At 41.3% G+C, this 22246-nt stretch overlaps 1 pseudogene; it reads right to left on the minus strand.

Moving 5' to 3' along the window:
- The window catches only part of LOC122111007, a 33532-nt pseudogene extending 12920 nt beyond the window's left edge, over nt 1-20612 (minus strand).
- Nucleotides 20613-22246: the final 1634 nt, after the last annotated feature.

The following is a 22246-nucleotide window of genomic DNA, read 5'->3' on the forward strand; positions in this document are numbered from 1 at the left end:
TCTAATGGCTGCATAATATTCCATTGTGTATAGATACCACAATTTTTGGATCCATTCATCTGTGGTGGGGCATCTAGGTTGTTTCCATATCCTAGCTATTGCGAACAGTGCTGCAATAAACATGGAGGTGCACATGGCCTTGTATATTGGTTCCTGTTGTTCAGGGTAGATGCCTAGAAGTGGTATGACTGGGTCATAAAGGAGGTCAATCTTTAGCTTTCTAAGGACCCTCCAGACTGCTTTCTAAAGTGGTTGTATAAGTGTACATTCCCACCAGCAGTGTAATAGGGTTCCTCTTTCTCCACATCCCCTCCAGCATTTGTCGTTGGCTGATTTGTGGATGTGGGACATTCTGACTGGGTAAGGTGGTATCTCAGGGTTGTCTTTATTTGCATTTCCTTCACCACCAGGGATGATGAACATTTCCTCATGTGTTTCTTTGCCATTTTTATTTCTTCATTTGAGAAGTCCCTCTTTAGTTCCCTTGCCCATTTAGTAATTGGTTTGTTAGGTTTGGGAGGGATTAGTTTCTTGAGTTCCCTGTATATACAGGATGTTAACCCCTTGTCTGATATATTGCTGGTAAATACTTTTTCCCAATTCATTGGTTGTCTTTCTACCTTAGTTGCGATAGATTTAGCTGTGCAGAAGCTTTTTATTTTAAGGTAGTCCCATTTGTCGAGTCTCTCTCCAACTTGTTGTGATCCTGGGACTCTGTTCAGAAAGTTCCTTCCTGTGCCTATTAGTTCAAGTGTCTCTCCTACTCTGTCCTGCAGTAGTTTCAGAGATTCAGGTTTAATGTTAAGGTCTTTAATCCATTTAGAGTTGATGTTGGTGCATGGTGATAGGCTCGGGTCCACTTTTAGTTTTCTGCATGTGGCTGCCCAGTTTTCCCAGCACCAGCGTTTGAAGAGGCTGTGTTTCTTCCATTGTATGTCTTTGGCTCCTTTGTCGAATATCAGCTGGCTGTAGGCCTGTGGATTTATTTCTGGATCTTCTATTCTGTTCCATTGGTCTTCGGGTCTGTTTTTGTGCCAGTACCATGCTGTCTTTGTTATTATAGCTCTGTAGTAGAGTTTGAAGTTCGGCATGGATAGCCCTCCCATATTGTCTTTATCCCCTAGAATTGTTTTGGCTACTCTAGGTCTTTTGTTGTTCCATATAAATTTTTGGACTGTTTTCTGTATTTCAGTGATGTACGTCATTGGGATTTTAATAGGAATTGCATTGAATTTGTATATTAGTTTTGGAAGTATTACCATCTTCACTATATTAAGTCAGCCTATCCAGGAGCATGGGAGGTCTTTCCATTTCCTAGTGTCTTCTGCAATTTCTTTCTTTAACTTTTTATTGTTCTCATTAAATAGTTCTTTTACATCTTTGGTTAGGTTAATTCCTAAATATTTTATTTTTTGGGAGGTTATTGTGAATGGGGTTGCTCCCTTTATTTCCCTCTCTTCCTGTACGTTGTCAGTGTAGGAAGGCAACTGATTTTTGTGGGTTTATTTTGTATCCTGCTATTTTGCCGAAGTGACTTATGATTTCTAAAAGTTTGGGGATGGAGTTTTGGGATCGTGGAGGTATAGTATCATGTCGTCTGCAAAAAGGGATAGTTTAACTTCTTCTTTCCCTATGCGGATCCCTTTAATGTCTTTTTCTTGCCTTACTACCCTGGCTAAGAGTTCTAGGACTATGTTGAAGAGGAGTGGAGACAATGGGCATCCTTGCCTTGTTCCTGATTTTAGGAGGATTGGTTGTAGCTTTTCCCCATTAAGTGTAATATTGGCTATTGGTCTGTCATAAATGGCTTTTATTGTTTTTAGAAATGTTTCTTCTATTCCTATTTTCTCCAGAGCTTTTAGCATGAATGAATGTTGAATTTTATCAAAGGCCTTTTCTCCATCTGTGGTGATAATCATGTGATTCTTGACCTTGGCTCTGTTAATATGTTGGATTACATTTATTGACTAACATATGTTAAACCATCCCTGTGTCTCTGGGATGAAGCCTACCTGATCATAGTGTATTATTTTTTTATGTGTCTCTGGATTCTGTTAGCTAGAATCTTGTTAAGGATCTTTGCATCTGTGTTCATCAAGGAAATTGGCCTGTAATTCTCCTTTTTGGTTGGGTCTTTGCCTGGTTTGGGGATGAGTGTGATATTGGCTTCGTAGAATGAGTTTGGGATAGCTCCCTCCTTCTCTGTTTCTCTGAAGAGCTTGAGGAGTATGGGTATTAGTTCTTGTTTGAAGGTCTTATAGAATTCTGCTGTGAATCCATCTGGTCCTGGGCTTTTTTTTGTTGGAAGACTTTTGATAGCTTCCTGCATCTCATTATAGGATATTGGCTTATTTAATTGGTTAACTTCTTCTTTGCTCAGTTTGGGCAACTTGTATTTCTCTAAAAATGCATCCATTTCTGCCAGATTTTCTTCCTTTAGAGAGTATAGCTTTTGAAAATAGTCTGTTAGAATTGTTTGGATATCTTGGGTACGTGTTGTGATGTTTCCGGTGGCATCCCTAATCCTATTAATATGGGTTTCCCCTCTTCTTTTTTTAATTAATCTTGCCAACAGGCCATCAATTTTGTTTATTTTTTCAAAGAACCAGCTTTTTGTTTGGTTTATTTTGGTTATGGTTTTCTGATTTTCTAATTGGTTAATCTCTGCTCTTAATTTGGTTATCTGGCTTCGTCTAGTAGCTTTAGGTCCAATTTTTTCTTGTTTTTCTAGCTGTTTTAGTTGCAACATGAGATTATTTACTTGGTCTGTCTCCATTCTCTTGATGTGGGCACTGAGGGCAATAAATTTGCCCCTCAGGACTGCTTTTGCTGTGTCCCACAAGTTTCTTTGTGAGGTGTTTTCATTTTCATTGAGTTGTAGGAAATGTTTTATTTCTTCTCTGATCTCTTCTGCTACCCAGGCATTGTTAGGGAGTGTGCTGTTCAATTTCCATGTATTAGAGAAATTTCTGCGGTATGCTTTGTTATTGAGAGCTAGCTTGATTCCACTGTGGTCAGATAGGGTACAGGGGATTATGTCAATCTCTTTGTATTTGCTTAACTTCCTTGCATGAACTATGATATGGTCTATTTTGAAGAAAGTTCCATGAGCTGCTGAGAAGAATGTGTACTGTGTTGTTTTAGGGTGAAATACTCGGTAGATGTCAGTTAATTCTGCTTGAAGTATAGCCTCACTTAATTCGGTAGCTTCTTTGCCAATCCTCTGGTTGGTAGACCTGTCCTTTGGTGAGAGTGGCGTGTTAAAGTCTCGTAGTATTATCATATTTGGATCTATTTTATTCTGTAAGTTTGAGAGCATTTGTTTGACATATCTGGGTGCACCAATATTTGGGGCATATAAGTTGATGATCGTTATATCCTCCTCTTGGATTGTTCCCTTTATTAATATGTAGTGCGCGTCCTTGTCTTTCTGTACTGATTTTAATGAAAAGTTTATTTTGTCAGATATCAGGATAGCTACATCTGCTTTCTTACTGGGGGCATTTGATTGGTAGATCCTTTTCCACCCCTTCACTCTGAGTTTGTTTGTATGTTTGGCTGAGAGGTGGGTCTCCTGAAGGCAATAGATGGATGGGTCTTGTTTTCTGATCCAGTCCTCAGTTCGTTTTCTTTTAATTGGCGAATTCAGCCCATTTATATTAAGAGAAAGTATAGAGAGATGCATTGTTGTCCCTGCCATTCCGTTTTCCCAAGTTTTTCTTCTTTCCTTTCCTCCTGTGCTTGCTCAATTAGACTTTGAGTAATGCCTGTTTGGGGCAGGTCCTAGTTCCTGGTTGCTTTCTTCAGGTTGTGTCCCCCCTTTTAGAATTCTTTGTAATGCTGGCTTAATGTTTATGTATTCATTTAGTTTTTCTTTGCTATTAAAAGTTTTTAGTTCTCCATCGAATGTGAATGCTAGCTTTGCCAGGTATATCAGTCTGGGTTGGCAGTTATTGGCTCTCAGGGCTCATATGGTGCTTTCCCAGGCTTTTCTTGCATTCATTGTTTGTGTGGAGAGATCTGCAGTGATTCTAATATTTTCCCGTTGAAGTATAGCTCCTTCTTCATTTTTGCTGCATGCAGGATTGTTTCCTTATTATTCAGATCCATTATTTTTACTATAATGTGTCTAGAAGTGTTTCTCCTGGGATCTTGCTTGTTGGGTGTTCGATAAGCTTTTGTGATGTAGTTAAGATGGTCGTTTTTGAGGTGGGGAAAATTTTCATTGATTGTCTTGTTAAATAGGTGTTGCATTCCCTTGCTCTGGAATTCCTCACCTTCGTCCACTCTGATTATGCGTAGGTTAAATTTTTTAGCATTATCTGCTTGCTCTTGAATTTCCCTTTGGTTTAATTTGAGTGATTTTTCCATATCTGTCACTTTTTGGTCCAGTTGGTGTATTCTGTCTTCTGTATCTGACACTCTATCTTCCATTTCATTCAGTCTGTTGACCGTGGCTTCTATTGTGGTTTGCATGGAGGAAATGGATCCCTTTATGGATTCAATGTTGGTTCACAGAGTACTGATCTCACCTCTCAATGAGGTGCATTACCTCTAATTTGGCGTTTATCTCACTTCTTACTGAGGTTTGTGCAGCTTCTATTTTTGCATCCAACTCTTGTTTGATATCCTGTATCTCTTTTGATAGTTCATCCTTGTGCTCTTCCAATTTCTGATCAATTTCTCGCTTTATTTCTTGAGTCATTGCCTCCAGCAACCCTTGGATGTAGCTTTTGTCTTCCATTCCTGCTTTGCTCCCACTGGGGCTCTCCCCTGCGTGGCGGCTGGCTTTTGAGGTGAGCTTGCTGTCCTGGGTGGTGGTAAACCTTGTGATTTTTCTCTGTGATTTTTGCATGGGGGTTCAGGAGACTGCTCTGCAATTTTGTTTTGGTGTGTCTGTCTTTGCTTGGTTGCTGATTCTGTATTGGTAGAGAGAGTCTGTGCCTGATCTGGGTTCTGTTGGGAGCCTATTTCCAGCTGCTATTCTGACTTACTTAGGATTCTCAGCTCTCTGCTGTAGATTGCTGGCAATTCCCGCCTTTGGAAAGGTTGAGCAGCCTAGACTGCTTGTGTTTGCTCCTACGGGTGCTCTTGGGAAGATCAGATGCTCTGGATGCACTCTCCCAAATACTGGAGTCTGCTATGGGCTCCTGATGTGTTTTTGTTTGCTTGTTTTGGACTGGTTGTGGGCTTGAACTCTAGGTTTTTGTGCTGTCCCTCGGCTCTTCAGCTCAAAGCTGGCACCCTACCATTTGAGCCACAGCACCACTTCTGACCCTTTTTGCTTTTGTGATGCTGAGGAATCAGATCCAGCGCCTCATACATCCAAGACTATCACTCTTGCTAAGCCGCGTTATCAGCCTGAGCTCCTGCTTAGTATCAGGTGCTGGCAGCCTGTGTTGCCCAATTCCCAGCCTAGGGTATATGGGTGGAGTTTTGGTGGGGTTTGGGCTTCTCTTGTCCTGTGCCTCCAGGTCTTTTGTTGTCACAGGCGTGCTTCCCGGGTAGTGTTGTTTCCTGGTTTTCTCCCCTCTGTTGAGGCGTATGCTCAGCTTTTTACTTCAGTTGGGAGGAGTTAGTTGTGTTGTTCAGGTGCCGGATCCCCGGGCCTGGTTCTGGCCCCAGCCTGGAGCGCGCTTGTTAGGCCTGTGCTGATGTGTATACCACCTAGGTTATGCAGCCTGGAAGACACAGTTCAAATTTCTTCTACTGTTGGTAGTCTTGACCCAGGGGTGCTGTTCCTGGCTTGGGCATTTAAGCTCCCTTCCAGGGGCACTCTTGCTCTGACCTGGCCAGCAGAGTGTGCTCCACGGGCTGGTGGAGCTCTCGAACAGTTCCCAGTTTTAGTGGGTCCTGTGGTCCGGGTGTTGGGGTAGGGAGTCTAGGTCAGGGTCTGGGGATTCCCTCCAGCTCTGGTCTCCCTTGAGGGATACACTGTCCCCTGTGGGGTACTCACCCTGGAGCTGGTTGTTTCTGTGTGGTGTAGGTCGTCAGTTGTTGTTGCAATCCGAGTTCAGTTTGGGTGGTAGTGGGCTGGGTTGGGCGGCCCCCGCCGTGTCGTTGCGATCGCTATTGGGCGGGTGGTCTGCCGATAGGTTCCTTTGTTGCGCTGCTGGTGCTGGGCGGCTTTGGTGGGATGGAGCCTCTCCGCTCCGATGGTGAGTGAGGGGTGGGGGTAGGATCCTCTTGGAGACTCCCGGCTGGTAGGTTTCTCTGTTCCTGGTGATCCGCTGTTCTGCAATCCGGTACCTGGTGATCTGCAAGCAGCCCCCTGTGTCTCTGGGGCTCCGGCAGCCCCCGCCGGGCCGGCTTGGCGCACTGCTGCGCGGCCAGTAAAGGTTGGGGGAGGGTTCTTCTCTCTTCTCTTTTCTGAAATTCTTCTTTTCCTCTCTTTCTTTTTTTGTTATTTTCCACTTCTGGTTTTCCTCTGAGTGTTCGTCTTTTTGTTGTTGTCGGTCTCTTGGGGAGATTAAGCGTTGGAACTCGAACTCTCTTTTTGGTTGGAGAGAGCTGTGGCGTTTCCCTACTGCTCTGTCGCCATCTTGATCCCCCCCCCTTGCAATATTTTTATAAATCAAATTATTTTAAAAGAAAAAAAGTAAAGGTCACTCCATACTCTCATATCCCTAGGCCCTTACCATTACATATGTTATTTCACTTCACAGATTTTCATGTCACAAAAATATATCCTTTTCAAGGCTACCATACTTATTATTAAAACAAAAAAGAAAAGGTAGCGGGGAGGGGTTGGAAGATACGGAAATGATGAAAGGTGTGACAGTGATCAAGATGCATTGTATTCAAAAGCTGACATGTTCAATTATACTTTTTTTCCCACCCAGGGCTGAGGATGGAACCCAGGGCCTTGCGCCCACCGGGCAGGCGCCCTTCCGCTGGGCTAAACCCCCAGCCCCAATTATACTTTTTAAAGTTCCGTACTTTGTAAAAATTCATGGCAATATGGGTTTCTGCCTTTGAACAAAAATTTCGTTTTTTTTTCCATAGAATAAAAGTCTGAATAGAGAAAAAATACATAAACCTTTCAAAAATGTAGTTCTGATCCATGAGGCTTTTCATATATAAGTGGCCATTATGGAGAAAATTTGAAATAATCATCAAAAAATAAAAAATAAAGTTAGCTTTCCAGAACTTTCTCCAACCTTGTGACAGAACCACCAGGTGGTGGATTGCTGTTTTATGTGTCCCTTCTAGTTGGTGACCACATGCACACCCCTTCAGATGAGCTGATCTCTGCTACATGTGCTTTATTTGCTTAATTGTAATCAACTCTAGCAAGGGTGAGGCACATTTGACTCATGGGCCATATAAGACCTGAAAAAATCATTTGGTACATGACAGGTTATAAATATCCAAATGGCCCTTGGCAGAAACAGGTTTCTCACTCCAGTCTTACAAAGCCATGTTCTTTGGCTAAGACATTGTTTAGGACAAGGTCCTAAATGAATTTGGTAGTCAGGAAGTCAAAACACTTTGAGAACCTTGACTCCCTAGACAAAGAACTATCTTGCTAACAGGAGGCATGAGATAAATAGTAGCTACCTTTGTAGAAGTCTCTGCTCTGATTCAGGAGACATGGTAGAATGAACCATCCCTATGCCATACTTCACACCAGACAACTTTCCAGAGATTGGTACTATGCATCATATTAGACTTTTCTTCACATGTCTCATGATTAAGAATCTGTTTTAATCTGCTTAAGAGTCTGAATTCATAATGCTAAAGCAAAACCTAATTATATCCCTATTCTAAAATTAGCTCCTTAGTCTAAAACTCAAGTAAATTTTTAAAGAATCCAATACACTCATCTGTTTTGGTTTTGTTTTGTTTTGCTGTACTGGCGCTTAATTTAAGGGCTGTATCCTTGCTACAAAGAACTCTACTTGAACCATGCCTCCAGTCCCTTTCGATTATTTACTTTATTTTTTTCTGGTGTCAGTATTGGTGCTTACACTCAAGAGCTTGAGCTTTTACTTACCCTTTTTTGTTTACAGCTGCTTCTCTATTAGGCCACACCTCTAGTCTGGCTAATTGGAGAAAAAATATTATGGATTTTACTGCCTGGGCTGAGTTCAAAATGGGATCCTCAGATCTTAGCCTTCTGGGTAGCTAGTATTACAGATATGAGCCATTAACGTCCAGCTATTTTGTTACTTTTGTATACTTGCTTTTGTTTAGGCCAGCTTGGACCCCATATTTATGCCTCCCACATAGCTGACAGGCATCTACCACCACACACAGCTTTTTAAAATTTTTTATTGTGTAAATACCGTGCAGAGGGGTTACAAATACATGGGCAAGGTAATGAGTACATTTCTTGTCAAGCATTGTTGCCTCCTATTTTATTTCCCTTTCCCATCCCTTCCCATCTCCCAAACCTCCCACCCCTCCGGCCAAAGTTGTAAAGTTCATTTTTCAACATAACGTCTTGTACATCTCATTGTTGCAATGGGTCCACCTGTATCCCTATTTAAACGTTGTGTTTTTTTTCCTTTCCCTCCATAAATTATACCAACATCAAATACAATGAAAGCAGGGGTTATACCGTGGGCGAGGGACATAGAAAGCAACAAGAAATCAGCTTATAAATATGTTAGAAACAATCACAAGAAAGAAAAAATGTCTGAATCCTTATCTTGCGATTCATTTCACCTAACATCGACTTAACTGACCTTTTCTGCTTGTCTCAGACATATACTAGTTATTGCAAATAAGGGAAACCATAGGACATATGTTTCTTTGGGCCTGGCTTACTTCACTTAATATCATTTTTTTCCAAGTGGTATCTTGCAAAACTGCTATGTTAACTGGTGTGAAACACTGAGTGCTTCTCATAGTTACAAGAAAATTATTTTTTTCCTTTACAGTTGTACTAGAAACTGATCCTAGGGCCTTGAACACTCTAAAGTGCTCTACCAATGCTCTACCACTAAAGTACCTTCCAAGTCCACAGTTAATTTATTATTTATTTATTTTTGTTGGTCATGGGGCTTGAACTCTGGGCCTGGGTGCTGTCCCTCAGCTCTTCAGCACAAGGCTAGCACTCTACCATTTGAACCATAGCATCACTAAATGTTTTCTGGTGGTTAATTGGAGATAAGAGTCTCAAGGACTTTCCTGCCCACGCTGTCTTTGAACCGTGATCCTCAGATCTCAGCCTCCAGAGTAGCTAAGCTTATAGGCATGAGCCAACAGCACCAAGCTCCACAATTCAGTTTTAATTATACAACTGGTCCTGAATCTTAATATAAGGTAATCTCTGAAATACACGTAGATCTTTCAGGTGTCATCTAAGATAATTATGACTTGTCGCGTACACTAGCAAAATATTCCTAAGACCCATAATATGGAAAGGTCACAAAGGCTTATGGGTGTTATGAAAAGTCATCTGGTTCCCCAACCCTCCAAATTGAGGACTGTGATACATACTTTACCTCTGAAAACTTCTTTTTTTAATTTAATTTAATTTTTTATTGTGAAAATACTGTACAGAGGGGTTCCAATTACATGGGCAAGATAATGAGTACACTTCTTATCAAGCATTGTAGAATCCTTTTTGTTTCCCCTTTCCATCCCTCCTCATCCTCCCCCACACCCCGCGCCAAAGTTGTAAAGTTCGTTTTCGACATAATGACTTGTATATCTCATTGTTGCAATGGGTCAACCTGTATCCCTATTTAAACGATGTGTTTTTCTCCTTCCCCTCCACAAATTATACCCACATCAAAAACAGTGAAAGCAGGGGTTATACTGTGGGGGAGGGACATACAAAGCAACAAAGAAATAATCTTATAAATGTGTTAGAAACAATCTCATGAAAGAAAAATATTTGAATAAATATCTTAGGGTTCATTTCCCTAACATCACCTTATCTGATCTTTTCTGCTTGACTTAGACATATACTAGATATTGCAAATAATGGAAACCATGGGACCTATGTTTCTTTGGGCCTGGCTTACTTCACTTAATATAATTTTTTCCAAGTCTTTCCATTTCCTAACAAATGGGCAATGTCATCATTTTTGATGGAGGCATAGAATTCCATTGTGTATATGTACCACATTTTCTTGATTCATTCATCTACTGAGGGGCAACTGGGTTTGTTCCATATCTTAGCTATAGTAAATAATGCTGCAATAAACATAGTCGTGCTGGTAGCTTTAGTGTAGTCTTGTTTGTAAACATTTGGGTAAATGCCCAAAAGTGGGATTGCTGGGTCAAAGGGGCGCTCTATGTGGAATCTTTTGAGGAACCTCCATACTACTTTCCATAGTGGTTGAGCAAGTTTACACTCCCACCAACAATGAAGTAAGGTTTCCTTCTGTCTACATCCCCTCCAGCATCTGTTGTTATTAGAGTTCTTGATTTTTGCCGTTCTAACTGGTGTGAGGTGGTATCTCAATGTTGTTTTGATTTGCATTTCTTTTATGGCTAGGGATGTTGAACATTTCTTCATGTGTCTATTGGCCATCCTTCTTTCTTCAGAGAAGTTTCTCTTTAAGTCTTTAGCCCACTTATTTATTGGGCAGTTGTTTCTTTGAGGATTTCTTGTAGGGGGATTTAATTTTTTGAGTTCCAAGTATATTTTAGATATGAGACCCTTGTCTGTTGTATGGCTAGTGAAGATCTTCTCCCAATCATTAGGGTTTCTATAGATCTTGCTAGCTATGTCCTTTGCCATGCAGAAGCTCTGCAACTTCATGCATCCCAATATCCCAATTGTCCAACCTTTCTTTGATTTGTTGTGTTTCTGGGTCTGTATTCAGAAAATTTCGGCCTGAGCCAAGGAGACCTAGGGTTAATCCTATTCCATCCTGTAATGTTGTCAGAGTGTCTGCTTTGACTCCGAGGTCTTTGATCCATTTGGAGTTGATTCTGGTGCAGGGTGATATATAAGGATCTAGCTTTAGTTTTCTACAAGTAGTTAACCAATTTTGCCAGCACCATTTACTGAAGAGGCTGTCTTTCTTCCATTCTATTGTTTTAGCTCCCTTATCGAAGATTAGATGGCTATGGTCTGTAGGTTCATTTCTGGGTTTTCAATTCTATTCCATTGGTCCTGAGGTCTGCTCTTGTGCCAGTACCAAGCTGTTTTGATTACTCTGGCTTTGTAGTAGAGTTTGAAATTTGGTATTGATATTCCTCCAGCAGTGTTCTTTCTGTTGAGGATCGTTTTTGCTATTTGGGGTCTTTTATTGTTGCATATGGATTTTTGGATTGCCTCTTCTATTTCCTTGAAGAATGAGGTTGGAATTTTGGAATTTTGATAGGTATCGCATTGAATTTGTAGATAGCCTTGGGAAGTATTGCCATTTCCACGATGTTAGTCTTTCCAATCCTGGAGCATGGGAGTTTTTGCCATTTTCTAAGTTCTGTTTTGATTTCTTTTTTCAAGTTTTTAAAGTTTTCATCATCTTTCACTTCTTTGGATAAGTTAATTCCTAGATATTTTAATTTCTGTGTGGCTATTGTGAATGGAGTTGCTTTCTGAATTTCATCCACACTTTTATCATTGTTGACATACAGAAAAGCCATTGATTTTTGAGGGTTAATTTTATACCCTGCTACTTTGCCAAAGATTTGAATCAGCTTGAGTAATTTGGGAGTGGAGTCTGTGGGATTCTTTAAATACAAGATCATGTCATCTGCAAAGAGGGAGAGTTTTATTTCTTCTTTCCATATTTGGATCCCCTTTATGTCTGCATCTTGTCTTATTGCTGTAGCTAGGCATTCTAAAACTAGATTGAAGAGAAGTGGAGAGAGTGGACATCCTTGTCTTGTTCCAGAGATAAGAGGAAATGGCTTTAGTTTTTCACTATTAAGTATGATGCTGGCTGTAGGTTTGTCATATACAGCTTTTATTGTATTCAGGAATGTTCCATGGATTCCTAATTTTTCCAGAACCTTCATCATAAAGGGATGTTGGATCTTGTCAAATGCTTTTTCTGCATCTATTGAGATAACCATGTGGTTTTTATCCTTGCTCCTGTTGATGTGATGAATTGTATTATTTGATTTGCGTATATTGAACCAACTTTGCATCCCTGAATTGAATCCTGTTTGCTCGTGGTGTATGATTTTTTGGATGAATTGTTGAAGTCGATTGGCCAATTTTTTTTTAGAAGTTTTGTATCAATGTTCATCAAAGAAATGGGTCTATAGCTCTCTTTCTTTGAGAATCCCTGCCTAGTTTTGGGATGAGGGTTATGATGACTTCATAGAATGTGTTCAGTAATGAACTTTCTCTTTCAATTTCATTGAAGAGTTGGAGGAATACTGGTGTGAGCTCAGCTTTGAAGTCCTTGTAGCATTCCGTGTAAAACCATCTGGTCCTGGACTTTTCTTAGCTGGGAGGTCTCTTATTGCTGTTTCTATTTCAATGCTTGATATAGGCCTGTTAAGATGGTTTAACTCATCTTTGTTTACTTTTGGCATGTCAATTTTTGCTAGGTAAAGGCCCATTTCTGCCAAGTTCTCAAACTTATTAGCATAAAGTTTTGAATAAAGCCCTGAATCTTGGTTGTTTCTGTGGTGATGTTTCCATTCTCATCTCTGAGTTTATTTATTTTGGTGTGTTCTCTTCTTTTTCTGATAAGATTTTCCAAGGGTCTGTCAATTTTGTTAAGTTTTTCAAAGAACCAACTCTTTGTTTTGTTGATTCTTTTTTTTTTAATTTTTGTTTATTTTTTATTGTGAAAATACTGTACAGAGGGGTTACAATTACAAGGGCAAAATAATGAGTACATTTGTTATCAAGCATTGTAGCCTCCTCCTTTTTTTCCCCTTCCCAGCCCTTCCCAGCCTCCCCCCGCCCCCCTACCCAATCATCCAATTTTGTTGATTCTTTCTATAGTTTTTTTTTGATTCTAATTCTGATTCAATTTTAATTATCTCTTTCTGTCTATTCGATTGGGGTTTATCTTGCTGCTCTTTTTTTCAAGGAGATTCAGATGTCTCATTAAATTGTTGGTTTCAGATCTCTCCAATGTGTTGATATAGGAACTCAGAGCTATAAACTTGCCCCTGAGTACTGCCTTTGCTGAGTCCCAGAGGAGCTGGTAATTTGTGTGTTCATTTTTGTTGAATATCATGAACATTTGAATTTCCTTTGTAATGTCTTCCATGACTCGCTCATGATTCAGCAGTATGTTGTTCAGCCTCCATGTGTTACAGGACTCTGAAAACTTCTTGGCTGTATAGTCTGCCTGCCTCTGGTCTCAGACAGTCAATATTCCCTGTAGGATCTCCATGCTCTCTATCAAGTATTACATCTGTTCCCAGACTGTCATTCCATCCTTGTTGCTCCCCTCTTCTAGGAGTCCACTTCTAGCCTGCCAGCAGAAAACCAAAGCAGAGGGATAAAACACAATATCCATGACAGCACTGGTAAAATTCTGTAGGTTCCTTAAGATTTCATTTTTCTAAAAACAAGTTGGAAAACCATTGGAAAAACTTGGGTATTTCAGGGGGGAAAACTTACTGATGCTATTTCCTGGAATTTATTTATTTTTAATAAAACCTTATTAGTATTGTGACTTCACTTAAGTTTTAGAGAGTATAAGATAAACCATATGGGCTGGGAAGGTGGCTCAGTGGTAGAGTGCTTGCCTTGCATGCTTGAGGCCCTGGGTTTGATTCCTCAGCACCACATAAGCAGAAAAAAACCAGAAGTGGCGCTGTGGTTTCAAGTGGTAGAGCACTAGCCTTGAGCTGAAGAGCTGAGGGTCAGTGCCCAGGCCTAGAGTTCATACCCAACCATTAGTCCCCCCCAAAAAAGATAAACCATATAATTATAGGTATCTTTTTCTTTCTTTCTTTCTGTTGTTGCTGTGTTTTGAAATAAGGTCATTACATGTGCTTGACACTAGCCTGGAACTCACAACCTTTCTATATCAAGAATCCTGAGTGTTAAGATCACAGGCATGCACCAGACCTGGTTAATTATAGGTGACCTCTATTAACACATTTTAATAAATTAACTACATTTCACATTTCAAAAGCAGCTTTATGAAACCATAGTTCTAAACCTCATCCAGAAAAGTAGATACATACCATTTCATTAGATTTTACTTTAAAATACATATTAGATTGTACTTAAAATTGTATTTTAAAACAGATTTTCCTGCTCTTTGATGGGATTTATATATTTGCCATATGCCTCTAGTATGGACCTCAATTCAGTTTCCAACTCACTCAAGAAGGCATCTTTTTTCGTCCATTTAAGAATCCACCATCCAGGTAAAACAAGGACAATGTGCTAGCCCTTTCTAGTCTTTTCTCTTCTGATGCATTAGAATGTTCAATCAAATCCTATATTTTTAGCCATCTAATAATTTAGTAAATAAGTTATGAACTTTGTCATTTCTTAACCATCTTCCAAAATTGTCTTTTTCCCCCTTACATTTGAAAGGTCTCCTCAAATATTACTTATAACTTTTACTATAGTTCTTTGATTTTCCTTAGGAGTAATTACTCCACATTAACAGTGCAGATAGAAAACCTTAAAATTTATTCAAATAATGGGTGTACATCTCATTGAATTCCTCTCATGTATCCACATTAAAAATACCGGCATAGAGCTAGGAATGTGGTTTCGTGGTTGCCTAGCACGCATGATACCCTGTACTATACAAACAGAAAAAGCCAGAAGTGGTCCTGTGGCTCAAGTGGTAGAACCCTTGCCTTGAGCAAAAGCAGCTCAGAGACAGTGCCCAGATGCTGAGTTCAAGCCCTAGGACAGGCAAAAAAAATATAAAAAATACATGCATTTTTCATTTGTCTCATTAATATTTCCTAACTAAACTTTATAGCCTAACACAAATAAGTACTATCAGGTCTTAAAATAAAAATCCTGTTTGTACATCACAAACATAAAATTACATAATTACCTTTAATATAAAATGCTTTTGAGTGTCAACTATTGTGCAAAAGATTTAAGTTCATTTTGATATGGCTTTAATATTCTATAATATCTATAAATATTTAAATCTAATTAATATCACTTAATGGTATTTTCACAGAGGATTATACTTCTACTGCAGAAACAAATCAGGTCAACAAAATTAGAAGGGGTGTTTGAAATCAGAGGAGAATGTCACTAAGTATGTTAACAAGTTGAGCCAGGCACTGGTGGCTCACACCTCTAACCCGAGCTACTCAGAAGGTTGAGATCTGAGGGTCATGGTTCAAAGCTAGCCTAGATGGGAAATCCATGAGGCTCTTATCTCCAACTGACCATCCGAAAAACTGAAATTAACACTGAGGTTCACAGTGGTAGAGTGCTAGGCTTGAGCAAAAGATCTCAGGGACAAAATCCAGGCCCTGAGTTCAAGCCCCACAACCAAAGGAAAAAAAATAACAAGGTAAAGCTGGGCACTGGTGGCTCATTCCTGTAGTCCTAGCTACTTATAAGGCTGGGATCTGAGGATCACAGTTCGAAGCCTATCTTGCTATAAAAGTTATGTTATCTCCAAGAAAACCAGAAGTGGAGCTGTGGCTTCAAGTAGTAGAGCAGTAGCTGTGAGCAAAAAGAAAAAGCTAAGAGACAGAGGCCTTGGGTTCAAGCTCTAGAACTACCATATAAATAAATATAGTTAACAAACTGAAAAATTAAAGAATTTGCTTTAGATTTTCTATTTGTAACCCATAAGCGTTTGTGTTTTACCATTATAGTATATCCATTCAACTACAGAATTACTTCAGTGCTTATTCTACCTTCTTTTTGCTACCCTATTTTAATTATATCAATTAAAAATGCTTTATAGTAAAGTCACTTCCATCATTTCTGTATGTAAACTGAAAAGTGTTAAATAGAATTGGTTACTTATTAGGACAATTACAAACATTACATTCTCCCTCTAAATCTCCAAAGACCAAAGCTAATAGTAACAGACATTTTGCCCCAGAAATTAGTAGTAAGAGGTCAAGACTACAATTGAATCCACCTTGTTTTTCCATGCTGGAACAGCAGCTTGAAGTAGGTAATGCAAACCTTGCATTTCACCAGCCCTTTCCAATTAAAGACTGACATAAGCATTTTGATCACTGATCTAAACACAAGCCTAGAGAAGAAAAAGAATACAGTAAAATTTCCAGCACGAGTTCCCATAAAATAGTTGCATTTTGGCTCAAAGAGTTTCCTAGGCTCTGAAAGCTGAGGAAAGTAAGCTGAAACAGCCTCTGATGGTTCGAGAATATACTGAGCAAAGGGCCTCTTGAAGGTTTCTATACATATTTGGACAGTCTAGTTACATTAAAACCTCCATTTCCACCGGGCAAGCTTCTGATTTCCACACTCTGGAGGATTAATGTTTCTGGTGTATGTCAAAAAGCATATTCCAAAGTGCTAGACATTTCTCTATGTTAAGCATTCACTCAATCTCCAGACTAAATTTAAAATATTTGGGTATAGAAAAGCACAGACGTTCATAACAGGGCTAACAGGAGTTTTTGAAGATCTCTAAAACCCATTACAGATAATTTTAGTACAGTAACTACATAAATGGAAATTAATGAGGTGCTTGCTGCTATTATGCACTTGAAAAAGAACTGCAATGATATTCTAACTATAATATTAACTCAAGATTTTTAACTATAGATCTCAAAAGCCAGATTGCCTAGACGCTAAATGGGCAGATAAATTGGTAAGTGCGCTAGATTACAATGTCAAGCAGGAAGTAGACTGCATCCCAGTTTTATAGCACTTAAGTTTTGAAAAAAGAAACAGCATTGTGCATTTATGTAATTAAATTTGGGCATATAAATTCACATTTCTGACAGCAGGAAAAATAAAGGGTCTTCATTCAATGTCATGAATGTTTAAAATTTCCAAAACAGGGTAGGACTGCTGTTCATTGGTAAAGTCCTCTGGCCTGGCTTGCTTGAGGCCCCATGTTTGATCCTCAATACTATAAGAAAAAAATGACAAAAACATAATTTTAAATCGAAAACAGTGAAAAGTCAGCTTATTAGCAGTACTAGCTGCAGTGTCACACTCTTCTAAAGGACACAACATTTTCATTTGTTTTAAAAAAAAGAAGCTAGATATGAAGTCATGATGCCACACACTTCTAATGTCAGCTATGTAGGAAGCATAGGGAGACATCTATGTCTGAAAAATAATGAGGCCATCAGTTCAAGCTATTACAGCCAAAAATACATAAATAAGTAAATAAATGGAAAAGCCTTGCCTCGTTTAACTTTGTATTTGTCTAATTTGAGAAAAAGTAAGGTCAAAAGTTCATTATCTCATTTGTTCAAATAAGGTCATAAACTTACTGACATATGGAATAGCATTTGGTTTTCAGCATCTTTATTTTACTGACTTCTGATTCTTATGTAGCAAATCGACTTTACACAGATAAAGGTAGAGTAGTGATTTGCACAAGTCAAGGTGCCAGTTCTTAAAATTTTCTGAACTGGGCTGGAACTCACACTTTGTGTGTGTGTCTGCACACATGCACATGTTTGTGTTCATGCATGTCATGCTCAGGCCTGAGCTCTGTCTCTCAAGACTTCTGGCTCAGGGTTGGCACTCCACTATTGAACCGCAGCCCCACCATGGTTAATTGGAGGTAGGAGTCTCCTGGACTTTACTGCCAGGCTGGATTCGAACCTAGATTCCATCTCAGCTTCCAGAAGACCTAGAAGAAGAGGCATGAGACTCTGTTTCCCAGAAGCAGTGCACAAGTATTGACCAAGCCAGGAACAGGCCAAATAAGCTCTGCTAATTATGACAACTACACATCTAACATCACTACTCATAACAGTGACACTACAAACCTAACCTCAATACTCAGAACAGTAACAACTATACACCTAACCTCAATAATCAGAACAGAAAGAAGAGTGACAACTACACACCTAACCTCAACACTCAGAACAGGGACAAGTGCACACCTAACCTCACTACTATGAACAATGACAACTACACACCTAACCTCAGTACTCAGAACATTCACAACCACATACCTAACCTCAACACTCAGAACAGTGAGAACAGTGACAACTGCACACCTCACGTCAATACTCAGAACAATGACAAATACTTAACCTCAACACTCACAAGAGTGACAACCACACACCTAACCTCAACACTCACAAGAGTGACAACCACACACCTAACCTCAATACTCAGAACAAGGACAACTGCACACCTAACATCAATATCAGAAGAATCAGAATAGTGGCAAACTCACACCTACCCTCACTACTAAGAACTGTGACAACTGCACACCTAACCTCAATACTCAGAACAGTGACAACTACACACCTAATCTCAACACTCAGAACAGTGACAACTGCACACCTAATCTCAATACTCACAACAGTGACAGCTACACACCTAACCTCAATACTAAGAACAATGGCCGGGCACTGGTGGCTCACACCTGTAATCCTAGCTACTCAGGAGGCTGAGATATGAGGATCGTGGTTCAAAGCCAGCCCGGGCAGGAGAGACCGTGAGACTCCTATGTCCAATAAACCACCAGAAAACCGGAAGTGGCGCTGTAGCTCAAGTGGTAGAGCACTCGCCTTGAGCTGAAGAGCTGAGGGACAGCGCCCAGGCCCAGAGTTCAAGCCCCACGACTGACAAAAAAAAAAATACTAAGAACAATGACAACTACACACGGAACCACAACATTCAGAACAGTGACAAATGCACACCTAAAATCAATATTCAAATCAGTGACAACCACATACCTAACCTTAGTACTCAGAATAGTGACAACTTCCATATAACCTCAGTACTCAGAACAGTGACAACTGCACACCTAACCACAATACTCAGAACAGTGATAACTACACACCTAACCTCAACACTCAGAGCAGTGACAACAGCTCACCTAACATTAATACTCCTAACACTGACAACCACACACCTAACTTCAACACTCAGAACAGTGACAACTTCACATCTAACCTCAGTATTCAGAACAGTGACAATGACACACCTAACCTCGATGCTCAGAACAGTGACAACTACACATCTAACCTCAGTACTCAGAACAGTGACAACCACATACTTATCCTCAACACTCAGAACAGTCTTAAGAGTGACTACTGCACACCTCACCTCAATATTCAGAACAATGACAACTATACAACTAGCCTCAAGACTCATAACAGTGACAATCACACACCCAACCCAAATACTCAGAAAAGTGACTATTGCACATCTAACTTCAGTACTGAGAACAGTGACAACCACACACCTAACGTCAACACTGAGAACAGTCTGAACAGTGACAACTGCACACCTAATCTCAGTACTCAGGACAGTGACAACTACACACTTAAACTCAATATTAACAACAACAATGACTACACATCAAACTTCATTACTCACAACAGTGACAACTGGACACCTTACCTCAACACTCAGAACCCTGACAACCGCACACCTAACCTTAATACTCCTAACATTGACAATCACACACCTAACTTCAACACTCAGAGCAGTGACAACTATACATCTAACCTCAGTAATCAGAACAGTGATAACCACAGACCTAACCTCAACACTCAGAACAGTCTGAACAATGAGTACTGCATACCTCACCTCAATACTCAAAACAGTGACAACTAACCTCAACACTCACAAAAGTGACAAGTGCACATGTAACCTCATGACAACAGCACACCTCACTCAGCAATCAGGGAAGAAGGGGGAGACAGGTGCAGGCACCTTAGGCCAGGGCGGTTCAGGTGGAAGTGCTTTCTGAGGTGCTCTTCCCCTTCCTGCACCAGGTGGTGGTCTGATGAGGCAGGAGGCATCTAGAAGCTTGGAGGTGACAGAGTTAGGAATGCCATCTTAGCACAATCAGGGGTGATTCAGGACTGCAAGTGCTGCCAGGCCAACGCCAGCTGGAGAACTGGAGAACTGCAGCCCTGCCCCTGTCCTCCGCCTCCAGCCCCCTGCATTCTCCATGTCCCCGTCCCCCCCACACTTTTCCCCCCTTTCCAGGTCACTCCCTTCCCTTTATGCCGATCCCCTTCCGCACCATGCACTGGCTGGGACAGTGGTGGCGGCAGCACCAGCCCTCTCTGGACTTCTTTCTGCGCAGGCAGGCCCCGCGACCCCCCAACTTTGCCTGACTCCGGAGCCACCTGGGGCGCCACCTTCACAGCCATGAATGCTCTCGACCCTTGCAATGCCTCTAGGGTGCCCACCCTTGCTGTGCACAGCGCCACTGGCTCACGTGGAGGGTACAGGATGCCAGCCAGAAGGCCTTGTGCCCTACACCCTTCCTCTCCTACCTGCTCCCAGCCAGGGCTGTCTGGGCATGGCACACCGGGGGCTGGGATGATTTTGAGCTCCTTCTGGGACTCCCCGCAGCTGCCGCCCATGCCCAGCCTGGGGACCGAGGTTCCGGCCTGGTTGCAGCTGCCTTGCTTGGCCACACTTGGCCACCCAGGCCGCCAGGAGCCGCCATCGCCACCTGGTCGTGCAGGCAATGCTGTAGCTGCTGCTGGTGCCAGAGCTTAGCATAGTGAAGTTTGAACGGGTCCCACTTTTCCTCCAGCAGCTGGTGGAAGCGGTTGGCAACGACCCAGCCGAAGCTCTCCTGCATTGTGATGCAGGTGGCGACCATAGGGCACCCCAGGGTGCCCTTATCCCACCGAGGCCACTGCAGGCCCCGTGGTCAGTCCAAGCAAGCAAGGCTCAGGGGAGCCTGTGGTGAGGACCCATGCTGTCTGCCTCCACCCTCCCTGCCAGGCCCATTCTAGTCCCTCCCTGTGCTGCCACTACCACTGCCCGCCCAACTGCCACGAGACAGCCAATCAGCACACAGAGACACGCCCCTTCCCCAGTCTGCGTGCTAGAGAGCCCAAGCGCAGGCTGGGTGGCTGTTACATCACAGGACCTCCCTGCCCCACCCCCGGCCTGTTCGGGAGAGGCAGGCCAGGGGCAGAGCCACTGCAAATGAGAGCAGGTGACCTGGGCTGCAGACCCATTGGACACAGCCATCCTGTAACTCCTTGGAGCTTGGGGCACGTTCTGTGTCCGCCACACTTCTGTGAAGGTTACCCATTCACTTAGCTATTCAACAGCCCTATACTTGGCAGTTATTGTGTGGTTGAGGAGGCACCAGCTGCTTCTGTTATGAACCTTAGATGTTATTCTGTCTGAGTGCTGCCCTGAGCTTTTTTTCCCTCAAGATTAGTGCTCTACCAGTTTGAACCATACTGGCACTCCTGGTTTCTGGTGGTTAATCAGAGATAAGAATCTCATAGACTTTACTGCCTGGGCTGGCTTTGAACTGTGTTCTTCAGATCTCAGCCTTCTGAGTAGTATTACAGGAGTGAGCCTGGTTGGACAAAGGTTTTGATTGCATGCAATGATATAAGCTAACTTTGCAAACACTGTACTAACTAAAAGAAGCCAGAGATAAAAGGCCATTTATTGTATGATTCCACTGATATAAAATATCTGTAGAATAGGCAAATCTGTAGGGACAGAGTAGATTAGTGCTACTAGGAGCTAGGGCAATATAATTTTGGAGAATTACTCCTTAATAGGTCTTCTTTAGGGGAAATAAAAATACTCCAGAAATCATGCAATAGTAGCACAAAATTGTGAATTGCTAAATGTCATTGACCTACACATTCTCACATTGTGAAAAATAACTAATATTTTTACCACAACTTAAGGAGAAAATGTACTTTGTACCCAGATCAAGATTTGAGCCCTGATCCTGCACCCATTAACTCTGTGATTTTGGACACATATTTCTGGGCCTGGTTTTCTCATCTGTAAAATGGAGACATCACAGTCCCTACCTCCAAGGGCTACTTTGAAGTTGGAATGAGATCATTTATTTACAGTGATCAGCACAGTGCCATCACAGAATAAATCCTCATGAGAAGACTTATTATTAAATGTTATTAGTGTCATTCATCATCGATCACATACTTTTCAGTCAGGCTTAATAGAGATAGAGTTATCTTAAATTTTCTGAAGATTTGTTTTTGCTTCTGTTTTGGGGCTTGATCATAGAGCCTGAGCACTGTCCCTGGGCCTCTTTGTGCTCAAGGTTAGTGTTCTACCACTTGAGCCACAACTCCGCTTCCAGTTTTTAGGGTCTAATTGGAGATAAGAATCTCACAGGGACTTTTCTGACCAGCCTGCTTCAAATCTGGATCCTCAGATGTCAGCTTCCTGAGTAGCTAGGATTACAGGTGTGAGTCAACATGTGCTGGTACTGAGGCTTGAACTCAAGTCCTC

This window comes from Dipodomys spectabilis, unplaced genomic scaffold (genome assembly GCF_019054845.1).
Source record: "Dipodomys spectabilis isolate Male_0828 unplaced genomic scaffold, ASM1905484v1 ptg000084l, whole genome shotgun sequence".
NCBI classification, from domain to species: Eukaryota; Metazoa; Chordata; class Mammalia; order Rodentia; family Heteromyidae; genus Dipodomys; species Dipodomys spectabilis.